Genomic DNA, 16,505 nt, shown 5'->3' with positions numbered 1-16,505 from the left:
CCCCTTTAAAACGTATTTTCTCATTATCCGGATCATCCTGTACATTTAAAAAGGAGTGTGATTATCAGCTGTGATAACCGAATTGTTAAACTGTTGTGTTTCAAGATACATTGACTTTGCCTGTGTCCGTGTACATCCATATCGCAGCGCATCTGTTCATTACTCAAAATATGCTCATGTTTTCCGATATCCACTCCTTGATGTAACCCTTGTCCAAAATTTGCTCTCAATATAAAAAACAACAAATTATGCACCGACGGTAGCGGCCGCGTGGCCTAAAGGATAAGGTGTCTGATTTCGATTGTAACTGTGATCTTATCAGATGATTGCAGGTTCGAGTCCGGCAGTGGTCAGCTATCGCGCTTTGTGAAATTTTATATTCTTTGTTTTGATTCTGCCTCAAAACCAACCATCTCGGACAGTCACTCACCTGAAGTAAAGGAAGGCTGTGTGCTTTAAGAAGCTAATGGCACATTTTCATCACTGTCGATCTGGTTGCACGGGCAAAACAAGTGGTGAAGTAGATTTTCGTGCATATTATTTCTGTTTGAATGCAAAAAGTAGGGGATGGATGTCTGACTTTGCAGTCAATAGGAGACAAGGTGACTGACAGGTTGAAGCAATGGACTGCTGATCCAGTATGCCCCCAGCTTCGTCGTTATTGTGTTAAACATTTTCCCCTAGTTTTTTTATTCAATCACATTTATCCTCATTGCCAAATTCACCTTTTACTGAAAAGGATGCAGCTCGTTGATGAAGTAATGTCACAAAAAATAATCACTTCATCAAAGGGAAAACATTAGCAGAACGATGGAGAGGGGGACTCATGAAATCGGTCTCTGAGAGTCAGCACAGGCACGATGGGCCGAATAGCAAACTAACATCAGAAACTGAGAGCTACGCTCCTCACTGTCGGCGGCTCGTTGGTCTAGGGGTATGATTCTCGCTTTGGGATTATAATAATTGAAATGCGAGAGGTCCCGGGTTCAAATCCCGGACGAGCCCTGCCAACCTTTTGTCAAAAAACGACTTCTCAGCCGGTCGACATGTGAGAAAACTGACATGTTTCAAATTAAAACGTATGATTGCACTCCGTTGTTCACACAGCGTACAAAAATCCTGGAGATTCCCAGGAGCAAAGTGAAACTCACCGAACTGAGTAAAGTTCATGTTTCTCAGATGTGCTCGGCTCTGCGTCTCATTGGACAACATAAACCCCGTTTTGATTCCGGCAAATACTTGATCAGTGTATCTTCCTTTCTGCACGCATGAGCTCACCTCCATCGGGATAAGCATACATTCAACGTCAATCTCAAATTCAACGTGAAACAGACTCTGCCCTGAATATGAGTGCGTCCTGTTTCTCTCGCGCTGAAAAGATGTGAGAAGCTGGCTTTGGATTTAGTCCCTTGGCTGCCGAATTTAAACCGTGCAGGAAATCGATCCGGGGTGGCCAAGCTGCCTGGTCTAATTAAAAGGCGTTCAAACCCTAGATTCCAGGCAGGTTATAGTGTTCTGGCCTCAACATTCGGTTCAACGTATCGGATCATAAGCACCGCTCCCATTTTCTGCTAATGGTTCTGCTGTTCACACGAACACCTCCTCTGGTCCATCCTTTGTTACTTTATTGCCCGCTTACCACTCACTTTGCCTTTTTGCATTGTGCCATTTATTATTCAATCACTCCTACGCTCCACTGTATCACAGGCATTCCCTTTTGTCCTTCCTCGCTGCCTATTTTTCCAGGCGCTATTTTCCAGGAAAAATCTGTAAACTTTACATTTTTCTTAAAATATCGGAATGATCATCTGACTGAACGTGAGCCCGGGAAATTCATCCACAGAATGTTCACGGCCTGCTGAGTTTTACAGAATGCTTTGTTTTTGTTCATTGTGTTTCTGTATCCCTTTTAAGGTGATGTGCTGGTCTGCCCGGGGTCATTCTCTGTCTCTCCAAAATGGTGTGCTATCAGTATCGGATCATTATCTATCTGTTTAAAAGGAATGTGCTGTCTGTCCCGGATTTCAAATTTCAAATTTCAAAAACTGCCTTTGGAGAGTGCAGAATTTTTAGTTTGTTGGTGTGTTTGTGTAAGTGAGAGAGTGCGCGGAAACGTTCTGCGCGATCTTACTGTGCATTTCATGTCATGTGAGGAAAAATGCATTACATGCAACTTGAAGCCACACTGATTTGATTCAACACGCATTCAGGGACTGACTGACAGGAGAAGAGTCTGCTGTGGGATTTTGCTATTCCACATGTGAAAGAAGGCAAATTATATAAGTTAGAAACATAGCGATTTTAGCGAGAGCTTGCGGATGGGCTGTGTGACATGATGAGCTCCTTCCCCCTTATTTTCAAATAAAAATCAAATCAAGACAAGACAAGACATGACTGACTGACTGACTTTGTTTATATAAATTTCTGTATCAATATTTATATATGCATATATTTACATACATTCCCTACTTTTTAACTTTCACAATAAATGTGCTTTTCTGTTCTGCCTGCATTGGCTCTATTACATTTGACCTCTTTCACAGCACACGCAGCTTCTGTCTGATCCTGCAGAAAAGCACTCGCGACTTTAAAAGATGGCCTTTGTTGCCCACATCTTCCCTCGTGGCTTGTCTTACACCATGGGCTTACTGTGTTTTGGAATTTACTGACTGCACACCCTGATTTCCAGTGCATTTCATGCAGTCGCACAGACTTCGTTCAATCAAAAATATATAGATTAAGAAACAATTATTTATTTATTTCAATCAAATCAAATTCAATTTTTTGCAATAAAATTGTAAATTTATTTATTTTCTTATTATAATAAATATATATATGTTTTAAATTGTCTTTTTGTCTGGGTTGGTTTTATTTCCCTCCCTCTTTCCTGCTTGTCTATCAAATGTGGCTTCAACAACCGTCCCAGTCCCGCGTGCTCATGAGAACCGCGCTCATTCACGCACAACACAATTGCATTCAGGAATGATAGAAATTCCAATTTATTCTTCTGAAAGGGAACTGCTGTCCGTGAAGGGCAATTCTACAGCTGTGTAAGAGGGATGTGTTTCCTGTCCAGGATCATTCGGTGTCTGTTTCAACGGGATGGTTGTCAGTTCCGGTTCATCAATTGCCCCTTTAAAACGTATTTTCTCATTATCCGGATCATCCTGTACATTTAAAAAGGAGTGTGATTATCAGCTGTGATAACCGAATTGTTAAACTGTTGTGTTTCAAGATACATTGACTTTGCCTGTGTCCGTGTACATCCATATCGCAGCGCATCTGTTCATTACTCAAAATATGCTCATGTTTTCCGATATCCACTCCTTGATGTAACCCTTGTCCAAATTTTGCTCTCAATATAAAAAACAACAAATTATGCACCGACGGTAGCGGCCGCGTGGCCTAAAGGATAAGGTGTCTGATTTCGATTGTAACTGTGATCTTATCAGATGATTGCAGGTTCGAGTCCGGCAGTGGTCAGCAATCGCGCTTTGTGAAATTTTATATTCTTTGTTTTGATTCTGCCTCAAAACCAACCATCTCGGACAGTCACTCACCTGAAGTAAAGGAAGGCTGTGTGCTTTAAGAAGCTAATGGCACATTTTCATCACTGTCGATCTGGTTGCACGGGCAAAACAAGTGGTGAAGTAGATTTTCGTGCATATTATTTCTGTTTTAATGCAAAAAGTAGGGGATGGATGTCTGACTTTGCAGTCAATAGGAGACAAGGTGACTGACAGGTTGAAGCAATGGACTGCTGATCCAGTATGCCCCCAGCATCGTCGTTATTGTGTTAAACATTTTCCCCTAGTTTTTTTATTCAATCACATTTATCCTCATTGCCAAATTCACCTTTTACTGAAAAGGATGCAGCTCGTTGGTGAAGTAATGTCACAAAAAATAATCACTTCATCAAAGGGAAAACATTAGCAGGACGATGGAGAGGGGGACTCATGAAATCGGTCTCTGAGAGTCAGCACAGGCACGATGGGTCGAATAGCAAACTAACGTCAGAAACTGAGAGCTACGTTCCTCACTGTCGGCGGCTCGTTGGTCTAGGGGTATGATTCTCGCTTTGGGATTATAATAATTGAAATGCGAGAGGTCACGGGTTCAAATCCCGGATGAGCCCTGCCGACCTTTTGTCAAAAAACGACTTCTCAGCCGGTCGACATGTGAGAAAACTGACTTGTTTCAAATTAAAACGTGTGATTGCACTCCGTTGTTCACACAGCGTCCAAAAATCCTGGAGATTCCCAGGAGCAAAGTGAAACTCACCGAACTGAGTAAAGTTCATGTTTCTCAGATGTGCTCGGCTCTGCGTCTCATTGGACAACATAAACCCCGTTTTGATTCCGGCAAATACTTGATCAGTGTATCTTCCTTTCTGCACGCATGATCTCACCTCCATAGGGATAAGCATACATTCAACGTCAATCTCAAATTCAACGTGAAACAGTCTCTGCCCTGAATATGAGTGCGTCCTGTTTCTCTCGCGCTGAAAAGATGTGAGAAGCTGGCCTTGGCTGCCGAATTTAAACCGTGCAGGAAATCAATCCGGGGTGGCCAAGCTGCCTGGTCTAATTAAAAGGCATTCAAACCCTACATTCCAGGCAGGTTATAGTGTTCTGGCCTCAACATTCGGTTCAACGTATCGGATCATAAGCACAGCTCCCATTGCCTGCTAATGGTTCTGCTGTTCACACTAACACCTCCTCTGGTCCATCCTTTGTTACTTTATTGCCCGCTTACCACTCACTTTGCCTTTTTGCATTGTGCCATTTATTATTCAATCACTCCTACGCTCCACTGTATCACAGGCATTCCATTTTGTCCTTCCTCGCTGCCTATTTTTCCAGGCGCTATTTTCCAGGAAAAATCTGTAAACTTTACATTTATCTTAAAATATCGGAATGATCATCTGACTGAACGTGAGCCCGGGAAATTCATCCACAGAATGTTCACGGCCTGCTGAGTTTTACAGAATGCTTTGTTTTTGTTCATTGTGTTTCTGTATCCCTTTTAAGGTGATGTGCTGGTCTGCCCGGGGTCATTCTCTGTCTCTCCAAAATGGTGTGCTATCAGTATCGGATCATTATCTATCTGTTTAAAAGGAATGTGCTGTCTGTCCCGGATTTCAAATTTCAAATTTCAAAAACTGCCTTTGGAGAGTGCAGAATTTTTAGTTTGTTGGTGTGTTTGTGTAAGTGAGAGAGTGCGTGGAAACGTTCTGCGCGATCTTACTGTGCATTTCATGTCATGTGAGGAAAAATGCATTACATGCAACTTGAAGCCACACTGATTTGATTCAACACGCATTCAGGGACTGACTGACAGGAGAAGAGTCTGCTGTGGGATTTTGCTATTCCACATGTGAAAGAATGCAAATTATATAAGTTAGAAACATAGCGATTTTAGCGAGAGCTTGCGGATGGGCTGTGTGACATGATGAGCTCATTCCCCCTTATTTTCAAATACAAATCAAATCAAGACAAGACAAGACATGACTGACTGACTGACTTTGTTTATATAAATTTCTGTATCAATATTTATATATGCATATATTTACATACATTCCCTACTTTTTAACTTTCACAATAAATGTGCTTTTCTGTTCTGCCTGCATTGGCTCTATTACATTTGACCTCTTTCACAGCACACGCAGCTTCTGTCTGATCGTGCAGAAAAGCACTCGCGACTTTAAAAGATGGGCTTTGTTTCCCACATCTTCCCTCGTGGCTTGTCTTACACCATGGGCTTACTGTGTTTTGGAATTTACTGACTGCACACCCTGATTTCCAGTGCATTTCATGCAGTCGCACAGACTTCGTTCAATCAAAAATATATAGATTAAGAAACAATTATTTATTTATTTCAATCAAATCAAATTCAATTTTTTGCAATAAAATTGTAAATTTATTTATTTTCTTATTATAATAAATATATATATGTTTTAAATTGTCTTTTTGTCTGGGTTGGTTTTATTTCCCTCCCTCTTTCCTGCTTGTCTATTAAATGTGGCTTCAACAACCGTCCCAGTCCCGCGTGCTCATGAGAACCGCGCTCATTCACGCACAACACAATTGCATTCAGGAATGATAGAAATTCCAATTTATTCTTCTGAAAGGGAACTGCTGTCCGTGAAGGGCAATTCTACAGCTGTGTAAGAGGGATGTGCTTCCTGTCCAGGATCATTCGGTGTCTGTTTCAACGGGATGGTTGTCAGTTCCGGTTCATCAATTGCCCCTTTAAAACGTATTTTCTCATTATCCGGATCATCCTGTACATTTAAAAAGGAGTGTGATTATCAGCTGTGATAACCGAATTGTTAAACTGTTGTGTTTCAAGATACATTGACTTTGCCTGTGTCCGTGTACATCCATATCGCAGCGCATCTGTTCATTACTCAAAATATGCTCATGTTTTCCGATATCCACTCCTTGATGTCACCCTTGTCCCAAATTTGCTCTCAATATAAAAAACAACAAATTATGCACCGACGGTGGCGGCCGCGTGGCCTAAAGGATAAGGTGTCTGATTTCGATTGTAACTGTGATCTTATCAGATGATTGCAGGTTAGAGTCCGGCAGTGGTCAGCTATCGCGCTTTGTGAAATTTTATATTCTTTGTTTTGATTCTGCCTCAAAACCAACCATCTCGGACAGTCACTCACCTGAAGTAAAGGAAGGCTGTGTGCTTTAAGAAGCTAATGGCACATTTTCATCACTGTCGATCTGGTTGCACGGGCAAAACAAGTGGTGAAGTAGATTTTCGTGCATATTATTTCTGTTTGAATGCAAAAAGTAGGGGATGGATGTCTGACTTTGCAGTCAATAGGAGACAAGGTGACTGACAGGTTGAAGCAATGGACTGCTGATCCAGTATGCCCCCAGCTTCGTCGTTATTGTGTTAAACATTTTCCCCTAGTTTTTTTATTCAATCACATTTATCCTCATTGCCAAATTCACCTTTTACTGAAAAGGATGCAGCTCGTTGATGAAGTAATGTCACAAAAAATAATCACTTCATCAAAGGGAAAACATCAGCAGAACGATGGAGAGGGGGACTCATGAAATCGGTCTCTGAGAGTCAGCACAGGCACGATGGGCCGAATAGCAAACTAACGTCAGAAACTGAGAGCTACGCTCCTCACTGTCGGCGGCTCGCTGGTCTAGGGGTATGATTCTCGCTTTGGGATTATAATAATTGAAATGCGAGAGGTACCGGGTTCAAATCCCGGACGAGCCCTGCCAACCTTTTGTCAAAAAACGACTTCTCAGCCGGACGACATGTGAGAAAACTGACATGTTTCAAATTAAAACGTGTGATTGCACTCCGTTGTTCACACAGCGTACAAAAATCCTGGAGATTCCCAGGAGCACAGTGAAACTCACCGAACTGAGTAAAGTTCATGTTTCTCAGATGTGCTCGGCTCTGCGTCTCATTGGACAACATAAACCCCGGTTTGATTCCGGCAAATACTTGATCAGTGTATCTTCCTTTCTGCACGCATGAGCTCACCTCCATAGGGATTAGCATACATTCAACGTCAATCTTAAATTCAACGTGAAACAGACTCTGCCCTGAATATGAGTGCGTCCTGTTTCTCTCGCGCTGAAAAGATGTGAGAAGCTGGCCTTGGCTGCCGAATTTAAACCGTGCAGGAAATCAATCCGGGGTGGCCAAGCTGCCTGGTCTAATTAAAAGGCGTTCAAACCCTACATTCCAGGCAGGTTATAGTGTTCTGGCCTCAACATTCGGTTCAACGTATCGGATCATAAGCACCGCTCCCATTGTCTGTTATGGTTCTGCTGTTCACACTAACACCTCCTCTAGTCCATCCTTTGTTACTTTATTGCCCGCTTACCACTCACTTTGCCTTTTTGCATTGTGCCATTTATTATTCAATCACTCCTACGCTCCACTGTATCACAGGCATTCCCTTTTGTCCTTCCTCGCTGCCTATTTTTCAAGGCGCTATTTTCCAGGAAAAATCTGTAAACTTTACATTTTTCTTAAAATATCGGAATGATCATCTGACTGAACGTGAGCCCGGGAAATTCATCCACGGAATGTTCACGGCCTGCTGAGTTTTACAGAATGCTTTGTTTTTGTTCATTGTGTTTCTGTATCCCTTTTAAGGTGATGTGCTGGTCTGCCCGGGGTCAATCTCTGTCTCTCCAAAATGGTGTGCTATCAGTATCGGATCATTATCTATCTGTTTAAAAGGAATGTGCTATCTGTCCCGGATTTCAAATTTCAAATTTCAAAAACTGCCTTTGGAGAGTGCAGAATTTTTAGTTTGTTGGTGTGTTTGTGTAAGTGAGAGAGTGCGTGGAAACGTTCTGCGCGATCTTACTGTGCATTTCATGTCATGTGAGGAAAAATGCATTACATGCAACTTGAAGCCACACTGATTTGATTCAACACGCATTCAGGGACTGACTGACAGGAGAAGAGTCTGCTGTGGGATTTTGCTATTCCACATGTGAAAGAAGGCAAATTATATAAGTTAGAAACATAGCGATTTTAGCGAGAGCTTGCGGATGGGCTGTGTGACATGATGAGCTCATTCCCCCTTATTTTCAAATACAAATCAAATCAAGACAAGACAAGACATGACTGACTGACTGACTTTGTTTATATAAATTTCTGTATCAATATTTATATATGCATATATTTACATACATTCCCTACTTTTTAACTTTCACAATAAATGTGCTTTTCTGTTCTGCCTGCATTGGCTCTATTACATTTGACCTCTTTCACAGCACACGCAGCTTCTGTCTGATCGTGCAGAAAAGCACTCGCGACTTTAAAAGATGGCCTTTGTTTCCCACATCTTCCTTCGTGGCTTGTCTTACACCATGGGCTTACTGTGTTTGGGAATTTACTGACTGCACACCCTGATTTCCAGTGCATTTCATGCAGTCGCACAGACTTCGTTCAATCAAAAATATATAGATTAAGAAACAATTATTTATTTATTTCAATCAAATCAAATTCAATTTTTTGCAATAAAATTGTAAATTTATTTATTTTCTTATTATAATAAATATATATATGTTTTAAATTGTCTTTTTGTCTGGGTTGGTTTTATTTCCCTCCCTCTTTCCTGCTTGTCTATTAAATGTGGCTTCAACAACCGTCCCAGTCCCGCGTGCTCATGAGAACCGCGCTCATTCACGCACAACACAATTGCATTCAGGAATGATAGAAATTCCAATTTATTCTTCTGAAAGGGAACTGCTGTCCGTGAAGGGCAATTCTACAGCTGTGTAAGAGGGATGTGCTTCCTGTCCAGGATCATTCGGTGTCTGTTTCAACGGGATGGTTGTCAGTTCCGGTTCATCAATTGCCCCTTTAAAACATATTTTCTCATTATCCGGATCATCCTGTACATTTAAAAAGGAGTGTGATTATCAGCTGTGATAACCGAATTGTTAAACTGTTGTGTTTCAAGATACATTGACTTTGCCTGTGTCCGTGTACATCCATATCGCAGCGCATCTGTTCATTACTCAAAATATGCTCATGTTTTCCGATATCCACTCCTTGATGTAACCCTTGTCCCAAATTTTCTCTCAATATAAAAAACAACAAATTATGCACCGACGGTAGCGGCCGCGTGGCCTAAAGGATAAGGTGTCTTATTTCGATTGTAACTGTGATCTTATCAGATGATTGCAGGTTAGAGTCCGGCAGTGGTCAGCTATCGCCCTTTGTGAAATCTTATATTCTTTGTTTTGATTCTGCCTCAAAACCAACCATCTCGGACAGTCACTCACCTGAAGTAAAGGAAGGCTGTGTGCTTTAAGAAGCTAATGGCACATTTTCATCACTGTCGATCTGGTTGCACGGGCAAAACAAGTGGTGAAGTAGATTTTCGTGCATATTATTTCTGTTTGAATGCAAAAAGTAGGGGATGGATGTCTGACTTTGCAGTCAATAGGAGACAAGGTGACTGACAGGTTGAAGCAATGGGCTGCTGATCCAGTATGCCCCCAGCTTCGTCGTTATTGTGTTAAACATTTTCCCCTAGTTTTTTTATTCAATCACATTTATCCTCATTGCCAAATTCACCTTTTACTGAAAAGGATGCAGCTCGTTGATGAAGTAATGTCACAAAAAATAATCACTTCATCAAAGGGAAAACATCAGCAGAACGATGGAAAGGGGGACTCATGAAATCGGTCTCTGAGAGTCAGCACAGGCACGATGGGCCGAATAGCAAACTAACGTCAGAAACTGAGATCTACGCTCCTCACTGTCGGCGGCTCGTTGGTCTAGGGGTATGATTCTCGCTTTGGGATTATAATAATGGAAATGCGAGAGGTCCCGGGTTCAAATCCCGGACGAGCCCTGCCAACCTTTTGACAAAAAACGACTTCTCAGCCGGACGACATGTGAGAAAACTGACATGTTTCAAATTAAAACGTGTGATTGCACTCCGTTGTTCACACAGCGTACAAAAATCCTGGAGATTCCCAGGAGCACAGTGAAACTCACCGAACTGAGTAAAGTTCATGTTTCTCAGATGTGCTCGGCTCTGCGTCTCATTGGACAACATAAACCCCGGTTTGATTCCGGCAAATACTTGATCAGTGTATCTTCCTTTCTGCACGCATGAGCTCACCTCCATAGGGATAAGCATACATTCAACGTCAATCTCAAATTCAACGTGAAACAGACTCTGCCCTGAATATGAGTGCGTCCTGTTTCTCTCGCGCTGAAAAGATGTGAGAAGCTGGCTTTGGATTTATTCCCTTGGCTGCCGAATTTAAACCGTGCAGGAAATCAATCCGGGGTGGCCAAGCTGCCTGGTCTAATTAAAAGGCGTTCAAACCCTACATTCCAGGCAGGTTATAGTGTTCTGGCCTCAACATTCGGTTCAACGTATCGGATCATAAGCACCGCTCCCATTGTCTGTTATGGTTCTGCTGTTCACACTGACACCTCCTCTGGTCCATCCTTTGTTACTTTATTGCCCGCTTACCACTCACTTTGCCTTTTTGCATTGTGCCATTTATTATTCAATCACTCCTACGCTCCACTGTATCACAGGCATTCCCTTTTGTCCTTCCTCGCTGCCTATTTTTCCAGGCGCTATTTTCCAGGAAAAATCTGTAAACTTTACATTTTTCTTAAAATATCGGAATGATCATCTGACTGAACGTGAGCCCGGGAAATTCATCCACAGAATGTTCACGGCCTGCTGAGTTTTACAGAATGCTTTGTTTTTGTTCATTGTGTTTCTGTATCCCTTTTAAGGTGATGTGCTGGTCTGCCCGGGTCATTCTCTGTCTCTCCAAAATGGTGTGCTATCAGTATCGGATCATTATCTATCTGTTTAAAAGGAATGTGCTGTCTGTCTCGGATTTCAAATTTCAAATTTCAAAAACTGCCTTTGGAGAGTGCAGAATTTTTAGTTTGTTGGTGTGTTTGTGTAAGTGAGAGAGTGCGTGGAAACGTTCTGCGCGATCTTACTGTGCATTTCATGTCATGGGAGGAAAAATGCATTACATGCAACTTGAAGCCACACTGATTTGATTCAACACGCATTCAGGGACTGACTGACAGGAGAAGAGTCTGCTGTGGGATTTTGCTATTCCACCTGTGAAAGAAGGCAAATTATATAAGTTAGAAACATAGCGATTTTAGCGAGAGCTTGCGGATGGGCTGTGTGACATGATGAGCTCCTTCCCCCTTATTTTCAAATACAAATCAAATCAAGACAAGACAAGACATGACTGACTGACTGACTTTGTTTATATAAATTTCTGTATCAATATTTATATATGCATATATTTACATACATTCCCTACTTTTTAACTTTCACAATAAATGTGCTTTTCTGTTCTGCCTGCATTGGCTCTATTACATTTGACCTCTTTCACAGCACACGCAGCTTCTGTCTGATCCTGCAGAAAAGCACTCGCGACTTTAAAAGATGGCCTTTGTTGCCCACATCTTCCTTCGTGGCTTGTCTTACACCATGGGCTTACTGTGTTTTGGAATTTACTGACTGCACACCCTGATTTCCAGTGCATTTCATGCAGTCGCACAGACTTCGTTCAATCAAAAATATATAGATTAAGAAACTATTATTTATTTATTTCAATCAAATCAAATTCAATTTTTTGCAATAAAATTGTAAATTTATTTATTTTCTTATTATAATAAATATATATATGTTTTAAATTGTCTTTTTGTCTGGGTTGGTTTTATTTCCCTCCCTCTTTCCTGCTTGTCTATTAAATGTGGCTTCAACAACCGTCCCAGTCCCGCGTGCTCATGAGAACCGCGCTCATTCACGCACAACACAATTGCATTCAGGAATGATAGAAATTCCAATTTATTCTTCTGAAAGGGAACTGCTGTCCGTGAAGGGCAATTCTACAGCTGTGTAAGAGGGATGTGCTTCCTGTCCAGGATCATTCGGTGTCTGTTTCAACGGGATGGTACTCAGTTCCGGTTCATCAATTGCCCTTTAAAACGTATTTTCTCATTATCCGGATCATCCTGTACATTTAAAAAGGAGTGTGATTATCAGCTGTGATAACCGAATTGTTAAACTGTTGTGTTTCAAGATACATTGACTTTGCCTGTGTCCGTGTACATCCATATCGCAGCGCATCTGTTCATTACTCAAAATATGCTCATGTTTTCCGATATCCACTCCTTGATGTAACCCTTGTCCCAAATTTGCTCTCAATATAAAAAACAACAAATTATGCACCGACGGTAGCGGCCGCGTGGCCTAAAGGATAAGGTGTCTGATTTCGATTGTAACTGTGATCTTATCAGATGATTGCAGGTTAGAGTCCGGCAGTGGTCAGCTATCGCGCTTTGTGAAATTTTATATTCTTTGTTTTGATTCTGCCTCAAAACTAACCATCTCGGACAGTCACTCACCTGAAGTAAAGGAAGGCTGTGTGCTTTAAGAAGCTAATGGCACATTTTCATCACTGTCGATCTGGTTGCACGGGCAAAACAAGTGGTGAAGTAGATTTTCGTGCATATTATTTCTGTTTGAATGAAAAAGTAGGGGATGGATGTCTGACTTTGCAGTCAATAGGAGACAAGGTGACTGACAGGTTGAAGCAATGGACTGCTGATCCAGTATGCCCCCAGCTTCGTCGTTATTGTGTTAAACATTTTCCCCTAGTTTTTTTATTCAATCACATTTATCCTCATTGTCAAATTCACCTTTTACTGAAAAGGATGCAGCTCGTTGATGAAGTAATGTCACAAAAAATAATCACTTCATCAAAGGGAAAACATCAGCAGAACGATGGAGAGGGGGACTCATGAAATCGGTCTCTGAGAGTCAGCACAGGCACGATGGGCCGAATAGCAAACTAACGTCAGAAACTGAGAGCTACGCTCCTCACTGTCGGCGGCTCGTTGGTCTAGGCGTATGATTCTCGCTTTGGGATTATAATAATTGAAATGCGAGAGATCCCGGGTTCAAATCCCGGACGAGCCCTGCCAACCTTTTGTCAAAAAACGACTTCTCAGCCGGACGACATGTGAGAAAACTGACATGTTTCAAATTAAAACGTGTGATTGCACTCCGTTGTTCACACAGTGTACAAAAATCCTGGAGATTCCCAGGAGCACAGTGAAACTCACCGAACTGAGTAAAGTTCATGTTTCTCAGATGTGCTCGGCTCTGCGTCTCATTGGACAACATAAACCCCGGTTTGATTCCGGCAAATACTTGATCAGTGTATCTTCCTTTCTGCACGCATCAGCTCACCTCCATAGGGATAAGCATACATTCAACGTCAATCTGAAATTCAACGTGAAACAGACTCTGCCCTGAATATGAGTGCGTCCTGTTTCTCTCGCGCTGAAAAGATGTGAGAAGCTGGCTTTGGATTTATTCCCTTGGCTGCCGAATTTAAACCGTGCAGGAAATCAATCCGGGGTGGCCAAGCTGCCTGGTCTAATTAAAAGGCGATCAAACCCTACATTCCAGGCAGGTTATAGTGTTCTGGCCTCAACATTCGGTTCAACGTATCGGATCAAAAGCACCGCTCCCATTGTCTGTTATGGTTCTGCTGTTCACACTAACACCTCCTCTGGTCCATCCTTTGTTGCTTTATTGCCCGCTTACCACTCACTTTGCCTTTTTGCATTGTGCCATTTATTATTCAATCACTCCTACGCTCCACTGTATCACAGGCATTCCCTTTTGTCCTTCCTCGCTGCCTATTTTTCCAGGCGCTATTTTCCAGGAAAAATCTGTAAACTTTACATTTTTCTTAAAATATCGGAATGATCATCTGACTGAACGTGAGCCCGGGAAATTCATCCACAGAATGTTCACGGCCTGCTGAGTTTTACAGAATGCTTTGTTTTTGTTCATTGTGTTTCTGTATCCCTTTTAAGGTGATGTGCTGGTCTGCCCGGGGTCATTCTCTGTCTCTCCAAAATGGTGTGCTATCAGTATCGGATCATTATCTATCTGTTTAAAAGGAATGTGCTGTCTGTCTCGGATTTCAAATTTCAAATTTCAAAAACTGCCTTTGGAGAGTGCAGAATTTTTAGTTTGTTGGTGTGTTTGTGTAAGTGAGAGAGTGCGTGGAAACGTTCTGCGCGATCTTACTGTGCATTTCATGTCATGGGAGGAAAAATGCATTACATGCAACTTGAAGCCACACTGATTTGATTCAACACGCATTCAGGGACTGACTGACAGGAGAAGTGTCTGCTGTGGGATTTTGCTATTCCACCTGTGAAAGAAGGCAAATTATATAAGTTAGAAACATAGCGATTTTAGCGAGAGCTTGCGGATGGGCTGTGTGACATGATGAGCTCCTTCCCCCTTATTTTCAAATACAAATCAAATCAAGACAAGACAAGACATGACTGACTGACTGACTTTGTTTATATAAATTTCTGTATCAATATTTATATATGCATATATTTACATACATTCCCTACTTTTTAACTTTCACAATAAATATGCTTTTCTGTTCTGCCTGCATTGACTCTATTACATTTGACCTCTTTCACAGCACACGCAGCTTCTGTCTGATCCTGCAGAAAAGCACTCGCGACTTTAAAAGATGGCCTTTGTTGCCCACATCTTCCCTCGTGGCTTGTCTTACACCATGGGCTTACTGTGTTTTGGAATTTACTGACTGCACACCCTGATTTCCAGTGCATTTCATGCAGTCGCACAGACTTCGTTCAATCAAAAATATATAGATTAAGAAACAATTATTTATTTATTTCAATCAAATCAAATTCAATTTTTTGCAATAAAATTGTAAATTTATTTATTTTCTTATTATAATAAATATATATATGTTTTAAATTGTCTTTTTGTCTGGGTTGGTTTTATTTCCCTCCCTCTTTCCTGCTTGTCTATTAAATGTGGCTTCAACAACCGTCCCAGTCCCGCGTGCTCATGAGAACCGCGCTCATTCACGCACAACACAATTGCATTCAGGAATGATAGAAATTCCAATTTATTCTTCTGAAAGGGAACTGCTGTCCGTGAAGGGCAATTCTACAGCTGTGTAAGAGGGATGTGCTTCCTGTCCAGGATCATTCGGTGTCTGTTTCAACGGGATGGTTGTCAGTTCCGGTTCATCAATTGCCCCTTTAAAACGTATTTTCTCATTATCCGGATCATCCTGTACATTTAAAAAGGAGTGTGATTATCAGCTGTGATAACCGAATTGTTAAACTGTTTTGTTTCAAGATACATTGACTTTGCCTGTGTCCGTGTACATCCATATCGCAGCGCATCTGTTCATTACTCAAAATATGCTCATGTTTTCCGATATCCACTCCTTGATGTAACCCTTGTCCCAAATTTGCTCTCAATATAAAAAACAACAAATTATGCACCGACGGTAGCGGCCGCGTGGCCTAAAGGATAAGGTGTCTGATTTCGATTGTAACTGTGATCTTATCAGATGATTGCAGGTTAGAGTCCGGCAGTGGTCAGCTATCGCGCTTTGTGAAATTTTATATTCTTTGTTTTGATTCTGCCTCAAAACGAACCATCTCGGACAGTCACTCACCTGAAGTAAAGGAAGGCTGTGTGCTTTAAGAAGCTAATGGCACATTTTCATCACTGTCGATCTGGTTGCACGGGCAAAACAAGTGGTGAAGTAGATTTTCGTGCATATTATTTCTGTTTGAATGAAAAAGTAGGGGATGGATGTCTGACTTTGCAGTCAATAGGAGACAAGGTGACTGACAGGTTGAAGCAATGGACTGCTGATCCAGTATGCCCCCAGCTTCGTCGTTATTGTGTTAAACATTTTCCCCTAGTTTTTTTATTCAATCACATTTATCCTCATTGTCAAATTCACCTTTTACTGAAAAGGATGCAGCTCGTTGATGAAGTAATGTCACAAAAAATAATCACTTCATCAAAGGGAAAACATCAGCAGAACGATGGAGAGGGGGACTCATGAAATCGGTCTCTGAGAGTCAGCACAGGCACGATGGGCCGAATAGCAAACTAACGTCAGAAA

The 16,505-nt window shown here is 41.6% G+C and overlaps 2 non-coding genes across 2 annotated transcripts; both read left to right on the top strand.

The window, feature by feature from the left end:
- Window positions 1–917: 917 nt before the first annotated feature.
- On the top strand, window positions 918–1,005 carry trnap-ugg (transfer RNA proline (anticodon UGG)). The gene is given in 2 exon segments: window positions 918–953; window positions 970–1,005. It is a non-coding gene; the product is annotated as a tRNA-Pro (tRNA).
- Window positions 1,006–10,278: 9,273 nt separating this feature from the next.
- trnap-ugg (transfer RNA proline (anticodon UGG)) lies at window positions 10,279–10,366 on the top strand. The gene is given in 2 exon segments: window positions 10,279–10,314; window positions 10,331–10,366. It is a non-coding gene; the product is annotated as a tRNA-Pro (tRNA).
- Window positions 10,367–16,505: the final 6,139 nt, after the last annotated feature.

The sequence above is a fragment of the Pristiophorus japonicus genome, unplaced genomic scaffold (assembly GCF_044704955.1).
Source record: "Pristiophorus japonicus isolate sPriJap1 unplaced genomic scaffold, sPriJap1.hap1 HAP1_SCAFFOLD_312, whole genome shotgun sequence".
Taxonomy (NCBI): domain Eukaryota; kingdom Metazoa; phylum Chordata; class Chondrichthyes; family Pristiophoridae; genus Pristiophorus; species Pristiophorus japonicus.
The sequence above is the reverse complement of the archived record's forward strand: the minus strand, read 5'-3'. Positions and strand labels throughout refer to the sequence as shown.